Raw genomic sequence first — 20,797 nt, forward strand, 5'->3', positions numbered from 1 at the left:
TTGGCTAAATTTTGCGCTCTTTGACACCAGAGTTTAATTATCTTGTTTGCTCGATTGAAGAGTCGAATGACATTGATGCACTTTCTTTTGATGAGCTACAAAGCTCTTTATTAGTACACGAGTATAAGATGAAGATGAATAGCAGTTCAATCACAGAGGAGCAAGCTTTAAAGGCCTCTACTTCTTCTTATTTCAAAGTGAGAGGTAGAGGATGAGGTAGAGATAGAGGAAGGGGAGGTCATGGTAAGACGGATGGTAACTAGGCAAGTTAAAATTCATGTTGTTCAATATCATAATCAAGGCAAAGGAAGAGATTCACAAATTGATAAATCAAAGGTAGAATGATTCCGTTGTCACAAACTTGGTTATTACCAATATGAGTGCTATACTAAATTCATGGTCTATTTTTAAGCTAGATGTCAAATCAGCCTTCTTGCATGGATACTTAGAAGGACAGGTATTTGTCAACAACCCTTGGTTATGTGAAACATGGAAATGAGCATAAAGTTTATAGATTAAAAAAAAAGGCTCTTTATGGACTAAAACATGCACCTTGTGCTTGCTATAGTCGCATTGACTCTTATTTTATTAAAGTTGGTTTTTCGAAATGTCCTTGTGAGCCTGCATTTTTTTTTTGTTAAGATTAAAGATAAAGGAAGAATGCTTATTGTCTACCTATATGTTGATGATCTCAGATTTAATGGTAATTATGATGTTATGTTCCAAGAATTCAAATAATCTATAATGGATGAGTTTGAAATGTCTGACCTTGGAATGATACATTACTTTTTTGGCATAGAAGTGGTGTAATCACATAGTGGGATTTTTCAATCTCAAAAGAATATGTGAGAGGAATTCTAGATACATGTCAGATGAAAGATTGTAATGCTGCAAACATTCCAATTGATCCTAGTTTAAAGTTGTATAAAGTTCCTGAAGAGAAAAAGGTTGATAGCACATTTTACAAGCAAATTGTGGGCAATTTGATGTATCTCGATCACTTATACAAGAACAGACATTATGTTTTCTGTGAGCTTAAATAGTTGACATATGGAAAATCTTTCAGAATTATATTTGTTGGTTGTCAAGAAAATCGTTTGTTACATTTGTTGGCTAAATTTGTTGCTGCAACAACATATGCTTGTCAAGCAATTGAGCTAAGTAGAATGCTTGAGGAGATACAATTCAAGCAATCAAAAGCCATCAAAATATTTTGTGATAACAATTCAACAATTAAAATCTCTAAGAATGTTGTCTAGCATGGGCGATGCATGTAAGCATATTGATATGAAGTTTTATTATTTAAGAGATGTTAACAATGATGGTGTAATTGAATTGATTTATTGCAAGAGTGAAGTGTTAGATTATACTCAGAAGTTCAGAAGGCTCAAGGTGAAGGTAGTTCAGAAGACTCAAGGTGAAAGTAGTGCAGAAGGCTCGAGGCATTGTTGAAGAGTTGCTTCTCTCTGTTGCTAGTCACGTATGTACATGAAAGAAGGACATTTTTGCTGTGTGCTGATTGGACTGTGCAAGCTAGCATGTTATCTTTTGCTATTTACTTTTTGAATGGTTGTATGCTATGTCAGAAGATGTCCCTTAGTGTTATGTTTCCTCTCTATATGTAGTGCAAGTCAAGTAGTTTGAGTCAATGAAGCAAGCTATTTTTCATTCAAACATTGGCTTGTCTCTTGCTGTGTTCTTCTTCCATCTTGTGAGAGTGTAAGAGTGTGAGAGAGAAGTTTATCCTAATAGTGGTATCAGAGAAACAGGATGGCCGACTGTAGCTCATCTTTTGTATTCTTCATTTTAGTTTTGGGATCGCTACCTCCCAACCTTCATTCTTTCACCCCCCCTTTTCTGTGGTTTTATCATGATTTCTTCCATCTGATTTCCCTGTTGATGTATGTGGTGAAGAACTAGTTACTCGGACGTTCGCTGTGAAAAAAAAATTGCTTCTTTGTTAGTTTTCAGGGCCGACACGAGAGTGACACGCGCGTGCGACTGCCCCCAATTTTCACTAGCCAGATATCTTGGTAAATTTCTTTAGGGCAAATACGGGCCTAACATGATCGTGTCAAAGCTGAATTATTACTTTTGCCATTCTTGAGAGATTATGGGGGGTTTAGCACACTCATCGGAACGTTGCGTCCACCCCTATCCATCATGCTCCTGGCATGATCATTTCCCTGCGACTCCTTTGATTACTTTGACCGGTTAATATTTAGGCTAGTTTTCTTGCTTGTCCACTCAAACGTTGCGTCCACCCCTATCCATTCCACTTGCCGTTCGAGTCCCCTTCTCTCTTTTTAAGGAGCTATGGAGGGAATGGAGATGAATCATCTTCACAGGCTTCGTTCATCTCTCCTATCTCTCTCCCACTCTCATATTTCATTCACCGTCGACGGTGGTAATGCTCTTTCTCTTAATCTTGGTGGTGGTCGGGGTCACTCGTTTCTAGCGTTTACATTTTCCTTTGTGGGCTCACGCATCACTTCCGACTCCTCGATCGTCATGAATCACTGCATTATCAGTTTTTATGGGCCCCTTACCCGCATTGGCATGATCGTGTTGCCTTGCATGACACGATTGTGTCATCTCATTTACCTCTGCCTGGCCTGACTTGTCATATTGATTATATGCAAGTAATGCTGAGGAAGCGGAAGAATATCATTACTGGTTCATCATCGAGGATGTTTGTCACCAACCTGCCCCCCGACCCCTTTGACTAGCCTATATTTGTTTCCCCGATTCATCGTGAGCGCTACACCATGCTCTCCACTAACTCATTTGGTAACCTTCGTTCTCTTAACTGGGATGTGCTGCAAACCGCCGGACTTATGGATGATGTTGAGCAGTTATTGAGTGTTAGCGGGTGGCACAAATTATTGACCATGGAGGAGCGCGCTTATCGCGATCTCACGTTGGAGTTCCTCGCATCTTTTGAACGGAAACTTGTCCATCATATTTGGGACGATCCTACCACTATTCGATTCCAACTCCTTGGTCGTGAGTACCACTTTAGCTACACGGAGTTGGCGCTGCGAATGCCAACGAGGATACTTGTATTAGGGCATTTCATTTGTATTATACATTCTTATTTAGTAGGCATTTATTTTGATATTCATATAAATCTTGTGATGGCATTATAATTAGTTTTGAATATTATAGTCCATGTGTATTAAGTTAAAACTTCTACTCTTTGTGGAATAAAGAGGAGAGCACTAGAAGGGTTTGGTACTTATACACTTAAATAGTTTGCAAATCGGAGAACCTTTAATTGGGCATTAAAGGTTCATAAGGATTTGTATGACATATACTTTGACAAAGAGTGCTAGTTGAACACTATGGAATAGTGGGAGCATATGCCATAAATGCATCATTGGGAATTGGTGTATTCGAACATGACTCGCAACAATCCAATCACATGGATTTTACTCTTTGACAGTCAATGATTGGGATTGTTGGTTATGATCATATGAGTGAACCTTAGACCTGAGGTATCATGATCACAATGTACTTGTGACGTCTAGTCTGTTACTAGAGTTGTTAGGCTCAGTTCACCTTTTGGTAGGGCCGACCTCGAAGTGCGACTATGTCGAGGCGGTAGCGATTGTGAGTGATCACCAAAAAGGAATTCGTTCTCTCGAAGTAAAGCGAGTCAATATCCTATGCGACTATAAGTATGTGAGATTAGAAGACCTTGGCCAAAGGCGATCAAACTAATCGTGTGGGACATGAAGGGTAGTTTGGTAATCTCACCCTACTATAGTTATTTGCATGTGATCGAGTTCAGTGAGTTTGACAATTACCATGGCTCTCACTCGGTTGGGATATAAGAACGAAAGGTTTATACACATATGGTAATCATAATCGGAAAGATTCGTAATGATCTATTCATTCGTGTTCAGTTGGGCTACGACGTGGGGCCACGGGGCTGGCTAGGTGTCACCCACGTCCTTTGGTATCCTCCCATTGCCAATCGGAACGAACATAGGGAGTCACGCTTAAAGGGATAAAGAATCAATCTCGTTTTGAGTACAGCGGTAAAATTGTCAATTTATAATTTTACTTCATGGGATGAGTGAAATTGTAAATTAGTCTAGGGTTTTTATCTTAAGTTTAAATTTTGATTTAAATTCGATGGAGTCGAATGGATAATCAAAATTATGAGGACTCAAAGATAAAAGTGGTTTTAGTTAGATTAGGACTCATATTTCTAATAGAACTTCTATGGTAATGTTTATCATATTATGAAGGTTCATATTTTGAATAGGACTTCATAATTGAATGATGTTTATCATATTATGAAGGTTCATATTTCAAATAGAACTCATAATTGAATAATGTTTATCATGTTTTATGAAGTTTCTATAAATATGACTCCTCTCCAACTAAAGACTTAACTCAATTAATTCTCTAGTGAGAAAATCCCCTAGCTCTCTCTTCCTCTCTAACCCTAGCCGCTATTTGGAGAAGAAGAGGAGATTGTCTCTTAATTCCGGCGTGTGATCTAGAGGCGTGGAACTTTCGTTCGGCGCTAGGAGATCTACGACAATCTGAGAGATAAGTTCAGCGCATCAAAAGAAAGAAAATCATTAAGAGGTAATTTTCTAGGACCTTTTAATTAAATTACGGTGCTCATTAGAACAATTATAATATATATCACAAATATATTATTGCTTCCACATGCCCTTTTAATGTTGTTTGATTTTTGCGATATTACCTAACAGCTTGGAGTTTGGATCACATGAGAGTGGCAACATCACTCTCCGTATATTTGTTATGGGGGATTATACTTGTCATCGACACAGTTTACTTCTCCATTCAGGGCAGTCACTTCACCCTTCTCCTTGCATTTATCCTTATTTCATCGCATTGTTTATTTACATTGAGGACAATGTAAGCTTTAAGTGTGGGGAAGGGTTTCATGCTCGTGTGGGTGTTGAGTGCTTTGTTAATGACGATCTATGATTAGTTAGTAGGTGGTTTTTAAAGTTAGGGGGATAAAAGTGTCTTAGTAACTATTGTAGTGGAATTATGACTTACTTTCATTCCCTTAGCCTAAAACTTTTGACACCTAACCCCACTTTTGTTTCAACATATCAAAAAGAAAATGTTGGAAAGCAGGATTCCTTGTTGGGAATGCCCTACCAATAATTTTGTAAAATTTAGTTATGTAAAAAGTTGGCGGAAAGAGCTATCACCTTAGATGAGTGAAAGCCGATCTTGAGTAGTCAAATTTTGGGCATCACAAATGTACATTTGATGACCTACCGGAGGAAAAGGCTACTTATAGGGTGTGTGAAGCTATTACCCTTCCATTTAGTGTCATTATAAATACAACATTGACTGTGGGCAACACGAATAGGGTTTTGTACGCACACGTACTAGGTTTTGGGAGCGGGAGTATTATCGTTCTTGTACATTCATGTCTTTACTAGAACCCATGTCTCCCCTTTGTTTAAAACTTATCACCTCTGTCTTAAGATCAGAAACATTGCACTCATCTCCTTTTTTATTGAATGTTTGATGGTTGTTTGACGACAAGCAACAACTCAAGTGTGGGGGTACTTGATGAGTGCACTTTGCATACATGTTTTCATACCCTAATTTCATTATTTTACTTGTTCTTAAGTGTATTTTTATACATGAACAGTACTATTACAGATATTTTTGTCATATGTGCAGAAATCAGGGGCTTAGTACGATTTGGAGCAAATTCGGGATGAAAATATCCCATAGGAGTTCAAGTGTTCAAGCTTGACATGGGCGGGACATGCTCATGTCATACCCCCGAAGTTCTCAAACAATTGTTGATTCAGTGAGATTTTGGTAATGAAGGATATTTGTAAGATCGACACAGTTAGGACACGATAGTGTCAATACCCTAAAAAACCCAAACCATCAGCGAATTCATTGGAAAATTATTAACACAAGCTGGGTTGACCATGACACGATCGTGTCATAGCGTTGTACGGTCACAACACGATCGTGTCCTTGCCATCGAACTTTTTGGGCTGAGACACTCCTTGTCACTTATTTCGCTCCTAGCATGACACGGTCTGAGATACGATCATGCGCAGACCGTGTTGAGCCCGAAAAGTGCCTTTTTAACTCCAGATTTCAAGGTTTCCTCATCATCTTTGGTCGAGCATCTTCTTCTCCACCGGGAGGACTATGATGAGGACAAAGATCAAGCTTATCCACACCTTCTAGGGCATAAAGGAGCAATTTGGAGGCACAAGAGAAGTGGTGTTAGCACAAAGAGCTTGACATCTGAGTCAAATCTTAGAGTGAAGGGAGTCATATCTTCTTTCTCTAGATCTAGTCTTTTCTCCTCCATGTTATACATACCTATGAGAGGCTAACCAGCCATGATGCCCCAAGGTGGGAACTTTGTACTTTGGATGCTAAAAACACTTACACTCCTTTGATCTACCGAGTTCTTTTGGTTCTTGTGTTAATCTTGTGTTGGTATAACTTGATGTGTTTGATTTGCACAGTTGCTTAGGTACAACTTGATGTGTGGGTTGCCGTAGTTGTGATTACCTTGCGTGATTACAAAACTTGATGTGTAAGAGGTCATAGTTACTTTAGCAAAACTTGGTGTATATGAGAACCATAGTTGCCACATTGCTACTGAGCACACACTAGAACCCTAGAATGTACCTGGTAAAACTTGAGAGTGAGTGAGCATTCCTGAGTGCAAGGGGAACATCTCGGGGCATTGTTCTCTTCTATTGACACTTGATCCAATCACCTTTATTTCCATCCTTTCTCTTTCTTATCTTCCTTTTAATTGTTCTTTTATTTTGTTCAACTTCATCACCTATTTAATTGTCACTAGAGATAAGTGTTAAGTTTGTATTTTTAGTCCAGTCCCTGAGGTTCGACAACCCTACCCTTGACGAGGTACCACTATATTACTTGTGTGCGACTCGTATACTTGCAGAGAATACATCAAGAAAAATGTCATTTCATGGTCCAAGAAGGATAGTCCTAGTTCATAAAATTTAAAAATATGGAATTGAGGTAGACAAGGCAAAGATCTCCATCATAGAAAGGCTAACTCCCCCAAATTCAGTGAAAGCTATCAGAAGTTTTCTGGGACATGCAGGTTTCTATAGAAGATTCATCAAGGAATTCTAAAAAATTGCTAGGCCCTTAACAAAGTTGTTGGAAAAAGATGTTCCATTCGAGTTCGACAATGATTGCGTGACAGCTTTTGTTACACTCAAGGAGAAATTAATTCAAGCACCCATAATGGTAGCTCCAGACTGGGACTTTCCATTTGAACTGATGTGTGATGCAAGTAATTTTGCAGTGGGTGCAGTCCTTGGGCAGTGGTGAGGCAAACATTTCCATCCTATATATTATGCTAGCAAGACATTAACTGGGTCCCAGGAGAATTACACTACAACTAAAAAAGAACTACTTGTTGTGGTATTCTCTTTTGATAAATTTTGATCTTATTTAGTTCTTTCCAAAGTGGTGGTGTATATTGATCATTCAACCTTGAGGTAACTTCTTAACAAATCGGATGCCAAACCGCTATTGATTAGGTGGGTCTTGTTACTTCAGGAGTTTGATCTTGAGATCAAGGACAAGAGAGGGGCAGGGAACCTTACAACAGATCATTTATCCCATTTGAAGAACCCTAATTTGGAAGCTTTGAGAGAGAAAGACATCAATGACTCATTCCCTGAAAAGCGCTTCTACAGTATTCAAGTAGTGGCAGAGAAAGAGCCACCATGGCTTGCTGAGTTAGCTAACTACTTGGTTAGGGGAGTCATCCCAAAATAGTTCACACATCAACAAGAGAAGAAATTTTTTTGGACCTCAAGCACTACATGTGCGAAGACCCTTACTTATTCAGAGTATGTTCTGATTAGGTTGTTCAATGATGGGTATCTCGAATGGAGGATCTAAGTATCTTGAAACACTGTCAATCAGGACCAACTAGAGGTCATTATAATACAAACCGAATAACAAAGAAGATTCTTGATTCAGGTTTCTATTGGCCATCATTATTTCAAGATACCCAAAAACTCATACAATCGTGTGATAGGTGTCAGTGGGTAAGCAACATTTCTCATCGGGATGAGATGCCCAAGAGTTGGAATCAAGCTTGTGAAGTCTTTGATGTATAGGGGATTGATTTTATGGGACCCTTCCCAAGCTCCCATGGGTACAAATTCATCCTCGTGGCTGTTAACTATGTATCTAAATAGGTGGAAGCTCAAGCCTTACCAACAAGTGATGCAAGGGCGGCGGTAAAATTATTGAAGAAGTTATTCTTTAGATTTGGAGCACACCTAGCAATCATTAGTGATTGAGGCACTCACTTCTGTGATGCTCAATTTGTAAAAACCATGAAGCATTATGGTGTCTACCACAAAATGGCAACACCATATCACCCGCAAACTAGTCGCCAAGTAGAAGTGTTCAACAGAGATTTAAAGCGAATTCTGGAGAAAACAGTTTTTCAAAATAGAAGAGATTGGGCAAAGCATTGGATGACGCTCTTTGGGCATACAGAATTGCATACAAGACTCCTATAGGAACCACTCCTTATAGAATAGTCTATGAAAAAGCCTGCCACTTACCTGTTAAACTTGAACAAAAAGCTTATTGGGCTATTAAATTTGCAAATCTTGATTCTACTTTTGCAGGTAACAAGAGGAAGCTCCAACTGAATGAACTGGATAAATGGCGCTCCACGGCATATGAGAATTCGAAACTTTACAAGGAAAGAGTAAAGGAGTACAATGATAGACATATCAAGCACCCTAAACAATTTCAAGAAGGAGACAAAGTATTGCTATTCAATTCTAGGTTGAAATTATTTCCGGGGAAGCTTAAATCATGTTGGTCGGGTCCATACAAGGTTACTCAAGTTTTTCCCACACAGAGCAATAGAGGTAACCCACTCCGAAAAAGGAACTTTTAAAGTGAATGGAAAAAGAATAAAATTATACTTCAAAAAAAAAAACAACTCTCCATAGATCACCGGGGGTAGCATCAAACTCTTTGAACCCCCGTGAGGTAAGAAAGAAGGTATGTCAGGCTCGTGATGTTAAACAAGCGCTTTTTGGGAGGCAACCCAAGCATTTGGGGGTCTACTTTTCATTTTTCATATTTTAAGTGTTATTTTTATCATTCTTAAAGTCATTTCATTTGTGTTTTATTTATGTGAATAAGTTCATGCTCGCATTACTTGTGCAATTTTCTCGTCATTTTTTCTTGTGGTTTAATAGATTATCATCTTGAGAAACACAAATTTTTTATGTATTTCATGCATTAGATCAAAGTTTTAATCATTTCACTCATATTTGGAAAGGTCCTAAATCAAGTCTTAGCTTCATTTGGGAGTTTGGAAGAAGAGGGGCTGAAAACAGAGAAAAACTACTAAGTCATATGGCCTCCATGCGGCCTGCATGGAGGCCGCATGACCTAAACACTAGAGAATTGCCTAGGGCAAGCGACCTCCATGCAGGGCTGCATGGGGGCGGCATGAGACTTTTGGGCCTTAAAAAAAACTATCTCTTCTCACCACCTTTGTCTCTTTTCTTTTCATTCTTTTTCAACGATTTTTCTCTTTTCTTTCACTCATTTCTTGGCCAAAACTTCTCATTTCTTCTTCTAAATCTCTTCCTCACTTCATTGAGACTTAGATCTAGTGGTTTCCCAAGGGTTTGGCTCAAGTTTTCTCAAGTTTTTGTTGGTAAGCTCTTTGATGCCCTAGTTTTATCTTCTTCATTTTTTTTCTTGCTTTCTTGGAGCTTAGTTGTGGAAATTTTCAAGCATTTGGCTTGGTTTTTGTGATGTGATTGTCATTTATGTAGTTTCCCTTGAATTTATTTCAAAAATTTTGATTTTCATGTTTATGGGGAGGTTCTATCGAAGTGAACAGTACCGATACGACCCCCATACACCCGTATGGTCATTATCCATCATTTTATCCAATTTTTCTTCATCTTTTACACCACATTTTGGATTGTTTTTGATTCCTTGAAGCTTGATTAAGTTTATCTATGTGTTGGAATGCCGAATATCAATAGACTTGCCTCCAAATGTCCAAGAAGCACAATGTCAACCCCGAAGAACCCCCACTTTAAGCATGCTCATCATAAGATGAAGTATGAAGTTTTGAAGAACAAACCTTTTGGCACATTTTATCACATAGAATCGGATATCTTGGAAATAATTGGGATGAATGAATGGGTCAAGGAGTTAATCTCACATATTTGTTGGCAAATTTGTTTGCAATTGATGATCCTACCTATCGCCAACTAACCTTGGAGGTTTTGAGCACTTTCGAAGCACACCATGACAACCACATCTACAACATCCAGCGATGACTAGTTTGACATTTGAGCATGGACATTTGTTTTGCTTATTTTAGTGTGTTTTTGTTATTTATATTTCAGCATATTTGTTTTCTTTCTTTTACTAATAAGTTGGCAAGGGTTTTACCCTACCAACCTTCTGTAGAACTTTGTTTGATTTTATGAAGTTTGTGTGTTTGACTACTCCCTAGTGTTTAATTTTGTGTTTTAATTTTCTTTTTATGGAATGATGATGTCCCTTTTTGCCTTGCAGAGCATTAAGGAAGTTTGGTAAGCCTCTCCACATTCAATGGAGACCAGACCAGACATGTATAGTTTGTCGTACTTTGTGTTCGGGTCACACTTCGCCATTTACACAAGTTGAATCAGGGAAGTTCTTTTTCACCCTCCCCTATTATTTTCATTGCATATATTGCCTTGTTCTTTATGATTAGTGTATATTGAGAGCAATGTACAACACTAGCTGTGGGGATGGGTGTATTTCATGTATTAGGCCCATTGTTTATATGCTAGTGTCACCTATGATGGCTTTATTCATTCTTGTGAGATTCTTCTGGCTTGGATTAATGATTGATGTGAGTTACATGCCTTTTTGTGCTTTCTTGAATTTTGTTTCACCTCTAGTATTGTCTTGTGCACTGAATTTTTTGTTGATGCCCTGGGAATAGCTAACATGACTACTTAACTCTCTTGTATGCTTAACACACAACTTTGAGTACTTGGCCTTAGAATACTAAGTTCTATCCTTCAATAAACTCTTAAGAACTTCTAGGTCTTGTTGAGCTAGTCCTAGTTTTGTGGCATGTAGAGCAGTCTAAAGACGTGATCTTGGGTGAATATGAAAAAAAGAAAGAAAGAGAGAAAAAAAGAGTCTATGTCAGTATTCCTCTGCCAGTGAAGCATGAATATGTCTATGTAGATCTGTAATCGAGTAGTTGGGTGGTTATTGTACCTAACCAACATGTGCATCCTCCAGAAAGATTTTTGTTCAGTCTATTTTAGTTGGACTCAGAATATAGATATATATATATATATATAAACCCTAGTGATCGTTTTGACTGCTTACTTGATATTTTGATAAGAAAAAATATTTAGTTTCATGTTTAAGAGTTAGAAGGATCTTACTTGTTTATTGAAGTATCACTTAGCATTTTAAGACTTAGTACTCTTTGCATGTGGAGTAATTAGCATCTAGAGCTGTACTGATTGAAGTTAGTAGGCTAGACCAAATCAGGGCAAATGAGATAGACGATTCACACACATGGCACAAACATATAAGAGGTGAGACAGGATCTTTCTTTTGTGTTACTTGATTGTAACTCAACATCTTTGTATCATTATCTAGTGCTCTTAGATTCATGTATGCATTAGAGCCTGAGGTAATACATTTAGCCAGTTATCATCCTCTTTGTTTTTTTTATGATTTGTTTGCTTGGGGACAAGCAAACGCTTAGGTGTGGGGATATTTTGATAAGTGTCTAAATGCATGTATTTTATTATATGTATTCTATCTACTTAGCATGTATTTTATTAGGAATTAATGCCCATTTTGTGCTTAATCGAGTGTTATTTGCTTTGTAGGGCACAGAGACGCTACAGAAAACACAAGGACACGATTAGGGCTGCAAAAGAAGAAAACAAGGTATCATAGCACTGTAGCTGGATTACTGTAGAAATTTCAATGTAGCAGCTACTATAGCGCATGCAAGTTTTTCAGGACAGAGAATTTTGCCTAACTCATGCGGCCTCCATAAGGGGCCGCATAAAGGCCGTATGGACCCTGGTATGCCACAATTTATCAATGTTTTGGGCACTATATGCTCTCCATACTACCCCCATACGACCTCGTGTGCCCCGGGGTATAAAAACAGGTTTTTAAGGTTTCAAGGGTACTCTTTGGCCACCATTTGGAGAATAGAAAAGGAAGAATGAAGATATCTTTGAAGACAACATTCTAGGGCTAAAGAAGGTTTCAAGAGCTTAATCATTCAAGGGAAAGTTCCATCACCAAGGAAGAAAGGTTCCTAGGACCGGGAAGCGACCTTCAGCTAGGGGAAGCATCATTCGGCAAGATCTCCACCTCCTTCTTCATCATTTCAGCTAGGGAGTGTCATCTATGAAACTTTCATTGTGTTTTGGTTTATATTCTTGCTCACATTTGTATGATGTCACACTCAAGGCCATTGGATGTCGGTGAACCTTGGGGGTTCATCATGTATCTTGGATGATTGTTGCTTAATTGTAATGCTTGGGTTGATTTGTGATTTAATTCATTGTGTTTCATGCTTAGAATTACTTATGGAGAAATTTGTAGTTCTATATTGAGTTGTACACGTCGATGTGACCTACTCACGTGCATTAGATCATGTATGAATTAAAAGGGTTTACTTGTACCGACATACCATGCGATTGGAAGTCGATAGCCCTCCGTTCTTCAGGGGTAAACTTAGGTTAAGTGTACTATTGCCTTGGGGTCATCTTGTTCTTAATGCAATCATAGGGATATTGGTTAGGAAGAGATTCCATCCAACATTCGTATGGGATTAGGGTTCAATCACCGAGAAATTAGGGTTGATCTAATCTTGAGATCCCTCTGTCCAAATCATCCTTGCATCTATTGTTCTTCATCCTTGTATCTTGATGACCCCTCAAGGGAACCACATCCATATGCCTTTGCATTTCACTATAGTTCTTGTAATCTCTTGATTAATTCTTTAATTCGTGCAACTATATCATATTTACTTTCTTACATCTAGTAGAGTAAATTTCCATGCTTACGATGTTAGGCTAGAAAATAGGTAGTGAAGGAGTAATAGTAGATCATTAGCCTCTAGTAATACGATCCTCGTATCTTTACACAAGGTATTACTTGGCGATCTCGTACACTTGCGGGGAAGCAATCACTAAGAAAACCTCAAAATCCAACATGTTCTTCTATTTTCAAAGGATACTCGTGCATAATGATTATTGTAAGCATCTTCTTCCTTGCAACTTCTTGATCATAAACATAAGTCCCAATTGATCATTTGCCACTAGCATCAACCTTAGATTTCAACAATGCTTGCCTTATGTCTCTTCAATTCTTTTGTTGACATATAGCACAGTGATCATGCAAATGCTTTGCCCCAATTTTTGTGTCTCCACCAAGTTTTTTTCCACAATAATTGCATATAGCCTTCCACTTGTTATCAATCTTTTGCCTCTTGTAATAACTCCATACTTCTGATTTCAACTCCTGTTTACCACTCAAAACTAATTCTTCTTCATTTAGACCTGTAGAAGGGATTGTTGATGCAGCTTAGTTGAGGTATCTTCTTCTCTTGGTGTTAATTGTGTAACACTTTGCATTGGTGAAACATTGTTTTGTGTAGATTGAGTAGCATCATTGATCATTTTTAGTGAGGTGAAGACTGTGAAGTTTACGGTAAAAGTTTCAATTAATGCATGTGCATCAACAGATATATAGCATTCAGCATGAGTTGAAACAAATATGCTCTTCATCAACTAAACAAAGTAGTCCACACTACCTGAGAGTGTACAACCCCTCAATATCTAAGTCACCAGGGATTACTAGAGATTATATAATTCCTAAACTAAAGCTAGTGTTGAATACATGAAAATGTAACTAATAATTGTTCACCCACAACTGATTAAAACATGCGCACAGTATCATAAAATAAAAAATTAATTAATACAGAAATGCACACACAATTCAAATGAATTGGTGGAAAACAAAACAATCTCACAAGCATTAAAACAAACATCTAAGTTACATAATTCACATGATTTCATAAAGGAAAGATCACAGAACACAATAATATGCATAATTCTCAAAAAGCTGTGGAAAAAAGAGAAATTTCGACCAAGCAAGCACACCAGTTTCTCATGGCCATTACAACAAACATCTAGCCTACATATGGAAAACTACAAAGAAAGGAAGCTATAATCACCAAAGAAGAACACAAAGTCGGATAATGAGATGAAGGAGACTTTGGAGCCAATGATAGAATGCCCAATAGCCAAGAAATACTCGCGACAGTGACGGGCACGTCGACGACTAAGAGAAAGATAGAAAGAAAGCAAGAAGAGATAAGGGTTTGGGCCATTTTAGTTAGGCATTCTTTAATGTATTTTTTTTATTTTTTAAATTCAATATTTAATTATAAATTAATTATTTAAATTGAAAGTAATTTTGTATTTTATAAGTACAACATTTACCAATATTTTTCTAATTAATATATTTTGTTGTTATTTTAAAAATATTTTAGTAAGTAAAATTTTTATATAAAACGTCATATCAAAATAGTTTATTAATTTTAAAAAAATAACTAACATAAATAAATTAGATGAGTATACAATTTTGATTTTATTATAACAACATTTATTATTATTTTATACCCATCAATAAATATGAAATGTACTAATAAAATCTACTAAAATCTTACCCATAAAAATCTTATGGATAGTTTAAAAATGTTATAGATAGTTTAAAAATCTTTAATTTACAATTTTAAAAACTTTTGGGTGAAAAAAATGAAATGTACTAACAAGTAATTGATGGTATGAAAAACTAAAGAAGGAGAATAATGAAGTAATGGATAGTATGAAGAACTGAAGAAGGGAATTGCCGATTGAGGAAGTTAGGATTTGAGAAGAAGATGTTCTACTTTTACAAATTGGGGTTTACGTAAAGTTGATAAATATCTTATGTTATTTTATTTGATCTTAATTTTAATATAATATATTTATCTATAATAGGAAATAAAAATAATTCGATTAAAATTTTAAAACAATTTTTATCTTTGAACATTGCACAGGAGCGACACTAGTTTTCTAAAAATCTAAAACATTATTAATAAATCCCAAAAAAAAAATTTTAAAAACCAAATATCTGACATTATAATATTATATTAATATTGACTTTTTTTTAATAAATAAAATTAATCATATGAGATATTTTTAATGAATATTATATATATAATATTTAATTTACAAGTCAGGGATTCCCCATGGGTATTCTGATTGGGGCGGGGAATACACTCCCCGTCCCCACACACCCCGCGAGTCGGAGAGGGGTTTTCCCCGTTCCCAGCCTTATCGGGGCGGGTCCCCTAGGGGAACGGGGATTCCCGGCCACACTTACATCTCTAACTTTGATAACCTTTTACCTTCATCCATAATTTAATTACCTACATTTATCTTTTTCATGGTTCTATTGGGTATTAGTTTTAAAGCATTTATAATGTTACAAGATATTTGATAAACATGACAATAAGGATAAAAAGGTAATTTATGAAAGAAACATTTAAGTAGTGTTTGTTTGGTGGTGCCTGAAGTTTACTTCAAATACTTCATTCTAAAACTCCTTTGTTTGATTAGAGGGTTTTTCAAATGATAAAGTTCAAACACTCTGACGGACGTATTTAGAATTATGGTCAAATTGAGCATAATTCCAAATCTTACACTTGGAAACCCATCCAGGCCTGATTAGGGGTATGGTGACTCCTCCTCCCCCATAGTCCTGTCTCTCCTTGTCTGAAAGTGAGGATTTTCTCTTTTTTGTTCTTTACACTAGTTAATTCATGTTCCCCATTTTTCGAGACAAGTGCACAACTTAGAGGCATTTACTTTGGATGAAATGGTGAAGAAGTTGGCTCACTTGCCCCTACTTCATATGTTCATTTATTTTGAAATGGGGGAAGTGATACTTCACCTACTTCAGAGATAAAGTTAATTTGAACTAAACCCACCACATGTTTTATAAACCAAAGTGGGTGAAGTGGCCTTGGTATAAACCCCTACTTCCTTCCACTTCCACTCCCGCATATTGAACCCCGGAACTACCACTTGATTTGAGAGCTTCTAATTCCTAATTTCCCTCTCCAATGCCCGAACTAAAAATCTTCCAATTCCTGATCTCCTTCTCTAATGCCCTATCTGAAGATCTTCCAATTCTTGATCTCCTTCTCCAATGGCCAAGCTTGGTGACACCGTCAAAATGCGGCCCTTTTCTTGTCCCCACATCAACTTAGGGCAATTGAGACGCAATGATGAGAAAATCACAAATCTAGTGTAGTTCTTAAGAAACAAATCTTCCATCTTTGGCTAATTTATAGTTATTTCATTTTTGTTCAGATCCGCATGTAATTTTTGGATGGGCACCAACAAAGGATGCCATTTCAACAGAGTAATTTTTTGCAAAAACATAACAGTACATGACCTAGATACTAAAAAGCAAAGGTATTTTTAGCTTTAGTTGCAGCTGTGTTTACAGAAGATGAAATTTCAAAATTTATAATGTGTTATTTGTAAGCAAAAACATAACAACATATGAATTAAATTCACAATTTTTTTTTAAACTCTAGAGAGACTTGGCTAGGATTGTTTATTTGATTTATGTTACTTTAGTAATCAAATTATCTGTGAGGTCTATGATTGAACCCTGCAGAATATAATCTATTTCTTAATAGATCTTTTACATGATTGCACATTACAATTGAACATATACAGTGTGTGTCTATATATATATATATATATAAATAGAGATACTTTTATGTGACATTCTTGATGTAAAATAAAGAAGAGGGAAGGGAAAGAGAGATGCAAGTTCACTAAAAAAAACAAGAAAATTAATGTACAAATAGAGTGAGAAAAAGAGAGAGATGAGAGGTGTCACGCCCCTAACCCGAAGTGTTGACAAACGGCCGCATACCTACAAGGCCGTGACTAAGTAGGCACGCAAGGCCTCAAAACCTGTCTCACACTAAACAAAAACAACCTTTAACAAAGACATTAACTTTCAAAAGCAATATAGAGGCACAATGCCTGAAATACAACGAAAGCAAATAACAAGTGTCTCACATGACATTAAACATAAGACAAGAAGTTCTAAGTCAACAACAAAGGAAGTTTATTATCTTGATAAAGAACTGGAAGACAACTTGCTCAACGACCTCGCTAAGCTATCCACCACCCAACACTACTCCTGATCTGAAAGAGAGAGAGAACAACTTAATGAGCTTGGGAGCCCCGTAAGCAACCACTAAAAATATCGGGATTTCAAAAAATTCAACAATTTCTAAAAACATACAAAATGTAACACAACATAATAATATCAGGAGAAACCCAGAAACTAGAAATAATTTAAAACAAATTTATTTTACTAAAGTAATGATCATATAAGTCCCCCAAACAACTAATTCCAAAACAAAACATCAGAACTCATTTATTTAAACTCGGTGACCCGAGTTAGATTTAGAAACTCATAGGTTTACCCTCGGTGACCCAAGACAGAATATCAGAAGCCGTTATTCTTCACCGATGGAACGGTGCAAAACTATATTTTCTATGTCCGAAGTACGTGTTGACACGGTCAGTGTTTAACGTCTAGTGACAGGGTTATTGCACAGTTAATTGCGGACTATGACTTTCTATAGCAAAAATATGTCATGTCTAAAATTATCATCAAAGCAATAATACTGAAATTCAGTGATCACGTTTTCTAACAAAAATAATTCCAATTATATCAAATAATATAATGCCAATATGTGATAACATCAATTAACATAAATAACAATACTGTTTACATAAATAAGATTATAATATATATATATATAAAGTCTCTGAAACAATTCAACACTCAACAACAGGTTTGTTTCTTTTCTTTAAATAATTTGATAAGTGCAAATAATAATAATATAACAAAACAAAATAAACAATAAACAACCAAATGAATAGCTAATGTCGGGTTAACATTTAAATAATCCGTGCTAATATATCATAAATCAATTAAATAACATCAATATGAAAAATATCAATAATCACTAAATAATTAATAAATATTACTAAATTCTGAAAATGATGTCAACATAACCACAAAAAAAAAATCAAAACATAAATCAGTGAGCAGTATAGGAAAGGTTTTTATTTTCTAAGCAATAAAATCCAAATTAACAAAATAATTATATAAACCATTATTGAAAATTAGAAATTTGCATATACATATATATATATATATATATAGATTTATATGTGGTTTACTTACCTGAAGAAAATCCCCAAGCTATACAATCCACTTGGACACTAAAATCAGAATTCGAGAGAAGACCCTAAACATAAACATTACACTTTGGCTTAGATTCCAAAGTTAAATTAAAACAATAACCATTGACCAAACCAAGTTGGCCACTTAGACACTGAGTCAAACACACACCATGTACTTAGTCCTTGATCAGTCAAATATAAATAAACAAATTAAGAATAACATAACAAAGAGTTATGGTCTTCGATTATAAGAAAAAAACAAACAGTGATGCCTTGCCAAACCAAACCAAAATAATTATGCACAATCAGTTACTCTATTTTCCAAGAGCATTTGCTAGCTTCAATCCATAGTATTCACATTAGTTAATGCATACTCCTAAAATGCACAGAAATTGAATGAAACTATTTACCAGCATTACAACATATGAGCAAAAATTTAACAACCCATGATATCAACAAACTAACCTAAGCTTACCAGAAAACAAAATCACAACTATTACTGTTTCTTTACGAAGCTTCAACAAATACAATATCTAAAAAAAATTAATTAATTATAACACTTATAATCCAAGTGGACTGTATAACCTGGGTTCCATCAATCAAAATTAAGTAGAATTTGCAAATTCGAAATTACTAATAAACAAAAGCAAAACTATGCTTTCTTATAAAAAGCAATACAATTTAACAATACATAAAGAACTTGCATGAACACAGCCATCCAATACAATAAAGTTTATATATATCTATATATATATATATTTACATTTATTAAATTTGTGAGTGCTAAAGTGGACGCCAACACCACTTAATTCCACACTAATTTCAAAAATAATAATAACAATTTTATTATTTATTTTTTTTCAAATCAAGAATAATGTTTTTAACACATAGAGAATTTGATCATGAACATAGGCGACAACAATTTTTGCAAATCAATATAGAAAATTTACTGTTCAATGGCTAGTTTCATCCTGAGAAAAATCAATCCACCAAGTACATAACATAATCCCTAAATAAGAACATTAAACAATATCATGACAAGATCTGGGAGATAAAAAGAATTCCACCACTTAAACCCTAGGGCTAGGAAGAGAACGCTTAACTCACAACAATAACGACATAACCCTTGACGTAGAGGCCTATCTCCGTCCTCGCCGCCGGCGCCACACACCAAAAGTAAAAAAGAGAAGAGGAAAGAGGCAAGATCTCTCCCTCTTTCTTGGTCCAAACGAGAATCTATATCGGAAGAAACAAAAAGGTGGTGTTTAGGGTTTTGAAAACCTAATAAAATATAAATATTAAAAAAAAATTAATAAAAATTGGGGGTTTCCTTTCCGTAACCGCCATGCATGCTCAAATAAATGAAATTAAAAGGGAAAAAATGTGTGGGGCCCACAACTATGTGGGGCCCACAAGAGAGGCTTCTTCCTTTCGATAATGGAGAAAAGGGATGAAACTAAAGAGGCAGGATGAGAATAAATCAATGTTGTGAGAGTTCGAAGAAAAGATGATAAAAATGTGCGTGAGAGAGAGTTAATGAGTAATTTGCATCACAACGTAACTTCTTAGTGCTTGGACACTTGTCATATAAGATATATACATATGCAGAAAATAATTCCCAAATAAATTACAAGGATTTGATAATTTTCTCTAAAGCCACATACAACCACATCCAAAGCATCAACAGCTTTACCTTTCTGCGAGTTTGCAAAACTCAAAAGTTACAAATGACCAAAGGAAATTAGTTAGTGGCATTAAAAGTTATGAGCTCATGAATTTTAATGACACTAAATATATCTTTTTAGTGGTTATAATTTTTCATGGCAAAATGTCTTGTTAAGTAATTAAGAGTAAATCTTTTATTTGAATTTAAAATTAAAGAACTTTTCTCTTTATACAGATGAGATTTATTGCCAAGCTAAAAAATAGATTAGGCGTTGCTATGTATTCTCTTGGTTGGATATATCATCAAGATAGGTATGGCAAATAATGTCATGAAATACAAAATTATACAAAATAGTTTGGGGAGAGTCGTCAAGATAGGTATGGCAAATGATGTCATTGTTAGTTCCGCCGATGTGGTTTGTGGTTTAGAGGACACTCAAACACTCATAGAAAGCTCACACAAACCAAAAAAGGAGACACACAAGATTGGTAACCCAGTTCGGGGTCCACTTACCTACGTCTGGGGGGCCAAGTCTGGAGATAAACAATCCACTAAAAGAAGTAAAAAATAGATGAGTACAAACACTTGTCACTCACTCTCCCAACAATAAAGATCGCTACCCTCTCTAGATTGTCTAGTGCTCATACTCTCTCCTCCACAAGAGCTACACACAATCTACGAGTAAGGTAGCTTATATAGATGCCTCAACGTCCCAAATATAGCACATACCTCATTTAGA

Source organism: Dioscorea cayenensis, chromosome 8 (genome assembly GCF_009730915.1).
Source record: "Dioscorea cayenensis subsp. rotundata cultivar TDr96_F1 chromosome 8, TDr96_F1_v2_PseudoChromosome.rev07_lg8_w22 25.fasta, whole genome shotgun sequence".
NCBI classification, from domain to species: domain Eukaryota; kingdom Viridiplantae; phylum Streptophyta; class Magnoliopsida; order Dioscoreales; family Dioscoreaceae; genus Dioscorea; species Dioscorea cayenensis.